This window comes from Suncus etruscus, chromosome 2, assembly GCF_024139225.1.
Source record: "Suncus etruscus isolate mSunEtr1 chromosome 2, mSunEtr1.pri.cur, whole genome shotgun sequence".
In the NCBI taxonomy this organism is placed as follows: Eukaryota; Metazoa; Chordata; class Mammalia; order Eulipotyphla; family Soricidae; genus Suncus; species Suncus etruscus.
This window is the reverse complement of record NC_064849.1, coordinates 106274389-106281305: the sequence shown is the minus strand read 5'-3', so window position 1 is coordinate 106281305 and position 6917 is coordinate 106274389. Positions and strand designations below refer to the sequence as shown.

At 46.8% G+C, this 6917-nt stretch overlaps 1 pseudogene; it reads right to left on the bottom strand.

The window, feature by feature from the left end:
- Positions 1-6587: 6587 nt before the first annotated feature.
- LOC126003016 (uncharacterized) lies at positions 6588-6705 on the bottom strand (annotated as a pseudogene).
- Positions 6706-6917: the final 212 nt, after the last annotated feature.

Below are 6917 nucleotides of genomic sequence, written 5' to 3'. Positions count from 1 at the left end.
GTCCCCCGTGCCTGCCAGGAGCTATTTCTGAGCAGACAGCCAGGAGTAACCCCTGAGCACCGCCAGGTGTGGCCCAAAAACTAAAAAAAAAAAAAAAAGAATCCCTTGTTGGACTTCAGGGAAAGAGATCTAGAAAGTCCTTGCCCTCCTTCCTGACTAATCCCTCAGTGAAAATGTGTGAATGTGTGATTTGGGAACTTTGAGCCTTATGTATAGCCCCACCATTTGTACTATGGGTCTGAGTGGTTCCCAACCTGCCGGACCATAGGCTTCATTTCAATGTAGTGGACACTCTTGTTTGGAACATGACCAAGTCCATGTTCACAGGGCTGGCTCTATACTAAGATACCTTTACGAGGCCATAAGAACCCTGTTCAGATGGGCATTTTTCTGGGTTCCCATAGGAGGCTTTTCTGATCCCTTTAGACATCCTTCAATCTATGAGTATACCATTCTGTAAATCCTGTTGCTGCATCTTCACTACCCTAGTCCCAGAGTACAGGAGGGTTTTTTTTTTTTTTTTGAAATGGAAAATTTGGGACTTGATTTATTTTCGGGGAGGAAGCTGTCAGCAGCCTTCAGCAACTTTTCCTTTCCACTTGTGCCCTGCTGCAAGACTGTTGCCAGGTGGAGTAATAGACTTGATCTCAATCTGTGTGTGTATGTTTGTGTATGTGTATGTGTGTGTCTGTTTCTCTCTCTCAAGTTGCAGAATGTCTGCAGGTTATGAAACTTTTTGTCTCCTAAGAAAAATAATTTTGCTCCTTTAGAACTAGACATGTAAAAATGGTGACATACCGTTAATTCTTCAGTTGAATTGATTTATCCAAAATTTAGTTTGGTGGCTAAAAAGAAGCTCTTCCTTGAACCACTTTGACTGTTCTCCTGCCATTTGTAGAGAGTCAGAGAAATATCTGGTGCAAATTGATTAAGTATTAGTATGTATGTTTGTTTGTATGTGAGTGGTCACTATGCTTGTAGTTAATTTGTCTGTGTACTGAAAGTTAGAATCAGCATAAAATCAGAAGTAAAATCCTGTAGGAAAAGCTGCAACATCAATAAAGATCTGAATGTGAAATCACGTGTACTAATTTTTAGAAATTTTCAGGGGAGTGGACAAATTATATTTTTTAATTATTCTAGGTTGGCTAGATCAAGACCCCATGCAGAATTTTAATGAAAATCTAAAGGTAAAATGTCAGTCCCTGCTTTGAAAGACTTCTTTTTAAACACTGTGAACATACTTGTTCTTGAAGAATCAAGAGAGGACAGCTTTAAAATACTAGCAACCTGAGCAGACTCCAGAGCTAGACAGTGGGCAGGAGACTGCCTGGCAGGGAACAGCAACTGGCTATCTGCAGCGGGAACATAACTGCACCAGCCTGATCTTTGGCCTGCCCTCACAGGTGTGAGGCCCTGTCTCCAAGTGGGCTGCCACTCACCATTCCAAGATAATATCTCACCCGCTCACATAAGCGCTGGTGAGACCTCCCTAGTAGTGAGTAATACTGACAGTGACTTAGATAAGAAGCACATTGCTAGCTTATAAAAGAAACCATGTAAGCAAGGCAAAATCCCACCACACATTGTGAGTAAAACTGCAATCCTGCAGACCCAATGGTTCATAACATTTCTTAAAGGGAGCTAAGAATGGAAATGTTTAGGATGTACAATGAACTCAAGAAAACAATGGAAAATACTGCTAATAAAATACAAAGAGAAGTGTCAGAACTGAAAAACTTGATAGGCAAAATGAAAAAGTTATTGAAATCCTCACCAGTGTTATATATGAAAACATTTCCATAAGATTATTATGTTACTGATTCTACCCTGATCAATAATTGTGCCCTATCCTAGGGTGTGACCTGGCATTCTGCTCCCACCCTAGGGTGGTACCTGATTCTGGTGTATGAAAGCAAGTGTCTGTGGAAGGTAAGGGCTTTTTTCTGGGGCTGATTCTGGAGCTTTTTGCTTCAGCCATATCCTCTGAATAAAGCTGATATATTCTGAAGCCCGACTGCCTATTAGTTATCTACCTGCCACTTTCACCTCAGAACCGCATGTGATCTGAGATGGAGGAGAAAGACCTCATCCACCATCCCACCATCAGCCAGCCCAGTCAAGGGCTGACATGTAACACACCAGTAAAGTAAAGTGAAGGTTTCTGAGGAACAAATCAATGAACCAGAAGATAAAGTGCACAGAACCTCCAGACCACAATAGAAGATGGAAAAGAGCTTCAAAACAAACAGTTGAAAAGAGAAGGTTAGGATAATTCAGCAGATACAACATATAAAACATATAAAACCTCCAGACAAACAAACAGTTGAAAAGAGAAGGTTAGGATAATTCAACATATAAATCAATTGTGTCCCAGCTATCTAGGAAGAAAACCACAATAAAAAATTATGGTCAAAGGCATTATTGCTGAGAAATTTCCAGAGCTGAAGAGTGCTTGCAGCCACATCCTAGACACCCCAAAATTTCCAACTTTGGGCTGGAGAAATAGCATAGCGGTAATGCCTTTGCCTTGCACACAGCCAATCCAGGATGGATGGTGGTTTTAATATCAGCAGCCCATAAGCTCCCTCATACCTGCCACGAGCATTACTCCAGAGCTCCAGAGTCAGGAGTAACCTCTGAGAGCTGCCAGGTGTGACCCAAAAACAGCAACAACAGCAAAAATTCAGCTTAAAGAGTCAAAGAAAACCACCCACAGCACATCCTAATCACAATGGTGAAAACCATAGATAGAAACAGAGACTACTGAAAGCAGCAAGGTGTGTATAAGAAAATTTCATACAGAGAAGCTTTTTTTTTTTTTTTTTTTGGGTCACACCCGGCATCGCTCAGGGGTTACTCCTGGCTCTAAGCTCAGAAATTGCTCCTGGCAGACTCTGGGGACAATATGGGATGCTGGGGTTCAAACCACCATCCTTCTGCATGAAAGGCAAAAGCCTTACCTCCATGTTATCTCTCTGGCCCACACAGTAGCATTCTTAAGTTTTATAGCATATTTACAAAAGGCAACCCTCTGGACCTGAGGACAATGGAGGAAGATGGTGGGAGTAAAAAAAAAAAAACCTCAGTGAAATGAATGCATTACCAAGAATACTTAATCCAGTCAGACTCTCATTAAGATTTGAAGGAATAATATACAACTTTACAGATAAACAATAGCTGAGGAACTTCATAGATTCAAAGCCACCATTAGAAGAAAAATAAAGGGGCCGGAGAGATAGCATGGAGGTAAGGTGTTTGCCTTTCATGCAGAAGGTCATAGGTTGGAATCCCAGCATCCCATATGGTCTCCTGTGCTTGCCAGGAGCAATTTCTGAGCATGGAGCCAGGAATAAACCCTGAGCACTGACAGGTGTGACCCCCCCCCCAAAAAAAAAAGAGAGAGAGAAATAAAGGGGAGTTGGAGAGATAGCATGGAGCTAAGGCATTTGCCTTGCGGACGGTGGTTGGAATCCCGGCATCCCATATGGTCCCCGAGCCTGCCAGGAGCGATTTCTGAGCATGGAGCCACTATAACACCTGAGCCCTGCCGGATGTGACACAAAAACAAAAACAAAAAAAGAAAACTTCGCTCCTGGCACGGGGGTCAATATGGGATGCAGGATTCCAACCACGGACATTCCTGGGTCACCTGCATGCAAGGCAAACGCCCTACCGCTGTGCTATCTCTCCCAGCACATGGGTTGCTATTTTTGATTTACCAGTATTTCCTATTTCTCTGATGTAGTAAAATTAGAGACAAGGTGGATCCTGAAACTGTTCTAGAAGTGCCTACTACTTGAGCCTCGGTGCTGCCTCACTTCCAAGCCTAACTGCGGTGTCAGACTCCTCCAGCGCTGCGTGGCTCTGCAGGCTGCGTCTCTCCAGCTCCTTCTGGGGTGTCTCGCTGTTGCCAGAAATTGCATCTCCACTACCCTTTCGCGCCCTGCCGCTTTTTAGATTCACTGGCTTGAAAATCAAAATTCCTCGGTGCATTCATTGGCTGCTGTTTTCGGTTCGGAGACGTCGCCTTTCTGCAACCAGTCCTGCAGGTGACTATCCTGCAGGTGAAAAAGGCTTGGGGTAGGGGAGCGTGTGCAGAGGAGCGGGCGCAAGGCTTGGAAGCTGCTCTCTCCGGGGACAGAAGACGCGGCCCCGCGGAAACCTTTCTGTACTGCGCCACACTCCTCCTCTCCCACCCGGGCCCCTAAGCTTCCAACTTGCTTAATCGCTGCATCTGTGTGCAGAGCCACAATGGGCGGTGTCAAGCTAGGGGGGGGGGGAGAGAGAGAGAGAGAGAGAGAGAGAGAGAGAGAGAGAGAGAGAGAGAGAGAGAGAGAGAGAGAGAGAGAGAGAGAGACAGAGAGAGACAGAGAGAGAGAGAGACAGAGAGAGACAGAGAGAGACAGAGACAGAGAGAGACAGAGACAGAGAGACAGAGAGAGAGACAGAGAGACAGAGAGAGACAGAGAGACAGAGAGACAGAGAGAGACAGAGACAGAGAGACAGAGAGAGAGACAGAGACAGAGAGACAGAGACAGAGAGAGAGAGAAAGACTCAAGCTAGGAAGGTGCAGTATTCCCGAAAATAAGCCCAGTGGATAGTTAAGAGAGATCTATGGATCAGAAAGAAAGAGAGTCAACACCAAGAACACCAAGTCTTATGGGATTCTAAGCACATCTTATGGCATTCGGGGAGGGGTTTGCAGCTGGGGAAGCTTCGCCTGGACAGTGTCCATATTGCTGTCCCTCCTACTCTCGGTATCCTCAGAAGGGCAGATCCTAGACACAGTCAACACTGCGGTTGAATCCGCTCTAAAGGGCTCCAGGACACCCGGAGGTGGCACCTCGGTGCAGAGAGGTGGGCACCGGGCGATCTGGAAGAAGCACCGCGGAGGTGGCCTGGGTGTTGTCCGGGCGCCAATCGTGAACGAAGGCCGTGGCTGCAGGGAGTGCTCGGGGTTGGAGGCGGCGGCTGGCAGATTTCCTAAGTCCAGTCCTCGGACTCCGGTGGACTGAAGACTGAGGGGGCGGGACGGGGCGCGGCTCCCGCTGGCTTGTGTCTGCAGGGGAGAGGCCCGGGACCCGCGTAGTGGGAGGTGTCGCGGGAGCCCGGCAGGGACTCTCAGAAAGGGGGTCAGGCTCCCAAGGCCCCTTCCGCCGCCGGCTCCGCCGCCACCGCCGCCTTGTCCGGCCGGGACTCCGCTTCCTTCTCGGGGCCTCTTGCGAGCTCGTGGCCGAGTCTAACTTGATACTGCAGTGTGGACCGACTCGCGCTGCTGCACCTGGGCGTCTACCGCGGCCGCCCTCTCTGCCGCTGCTTCCTCTGGCGCCTGATCGCCGCCCCCGGGACTCCCACAAACCACGCCTTGACCTTGACCTGCTCCCCCAATGGAAAGGGAAGAGCTGTCCTCTGCTCTTCCTTCGCCGCTAATCTCGCTTTAAAAAGTATATCTTTCATCAGGCCGCCGAAATTTTGTCCAAGTGCCATGCTGTGTAGAAATGAAGTCTAGAATCTGGCGTCTGCAAGAAACTGCATCGTGCTCATCCCTCAGATGATTCGATGGATGAAGAACGCTAGGTGCGGGCGTTAACATTGGTGTCAATAGGTAAGACGTAGAAACACAAACTCTCAAATTACAGAAGCCGAATCTGGATTACAGAAGACACTTCTTTTCAGCGCCCATGGGTTCTTCATCCATTGAATCCTCTGAAGGACCAACACCACCAAAACAATTTCTTACAGATAGCACCTAGTAGATGGAGCATCTATGGAAGGGCAGCACTTCTGCACAGGTTAGCTAGACCGACATCAAGTTTTCCGAAGGCGAGATTGCCCATTAAAGGCGCGGAGGGCACTGTCGACAGTTTCTAAGATAGCGCCGCACATTGAACCTCTTGGGCGGGCTGACCTTGTACTTCAAAGACGAGGCTGCCTGTCAATGGAGCAGACACAAAGCTTCATGTGGATGCCGCACAGCCGACAATTTCAGACGCATCTTGTGTAATTGAGAATGCGAACTTCCACATTTTGTGCACAGCTGGTCTGCTCACAATCACTCCTGATGGTGCTCAGTGCTCAGGGGACCACATGGGATGCCAGGAATTGAGCCAGGGTTAGCCGCGTGTAAAAGTTTCTCGAGGAGCAACTGAATGGAAAGTTTCCTGGCAACATAAAAAGACCTTGGGAATGTGATAATGAGCATGAAGTCTCATGGTTGTTCCATGGTTGTTCCCATGACAGTATGTTTCAAGGGTGGAGAAACCCTGAATCTCTCAGGCCAGTGCTTCTCAAATAGTGGGGCGCTCCCCCCCCAGGGGGGGCTCGAGGCTCCTTAAAGGGGAGTGTTTGACCTTGGCAAACACTACCATAACAAGTTAAGCCCCCTGTTTATGTCTCTGTATGTCTCTGGAGCTGAGAGTTGCTGTGTCCTGCTTCAAATCCCGCTTCCAAAAGCTCTGCATTGCAAAACGTGTTCCTTGTAGACATTAATCCAGACATCACCTCTGATTAAAAATCAGCTAAAATTATTTTTTAAATTATTTTGGTTTTTGTTTTGCAGGTTAAAGTTTTTTTTTCTTTTTTTAAGCCTACAGCACCCGGTATTCACAGGTGATCTCCCATCCAAGTACTAACCAGGCCAACCCTGCTTAGCTTCCATTATCAGACGAGATCAGACGCTTTCAGGGTGGTATGGCATTAGACTTAAAATTATTTTTAATAAATATACTATTTACAGTCGCGCAGGGGGGCGCAAAAATGTTTTTTTCTTCCTAACGGGGCATGATAAAATATAATTGAGAAGCACTGTTTTAGGCTAAGAGAATTCCCTTTCTTATTTTCCCAATATTACTGTGCCTATGCAAAAAATAAAAATAAAAAAGAAAGAACAAATCCTTGTCACACCAGCACTCCTT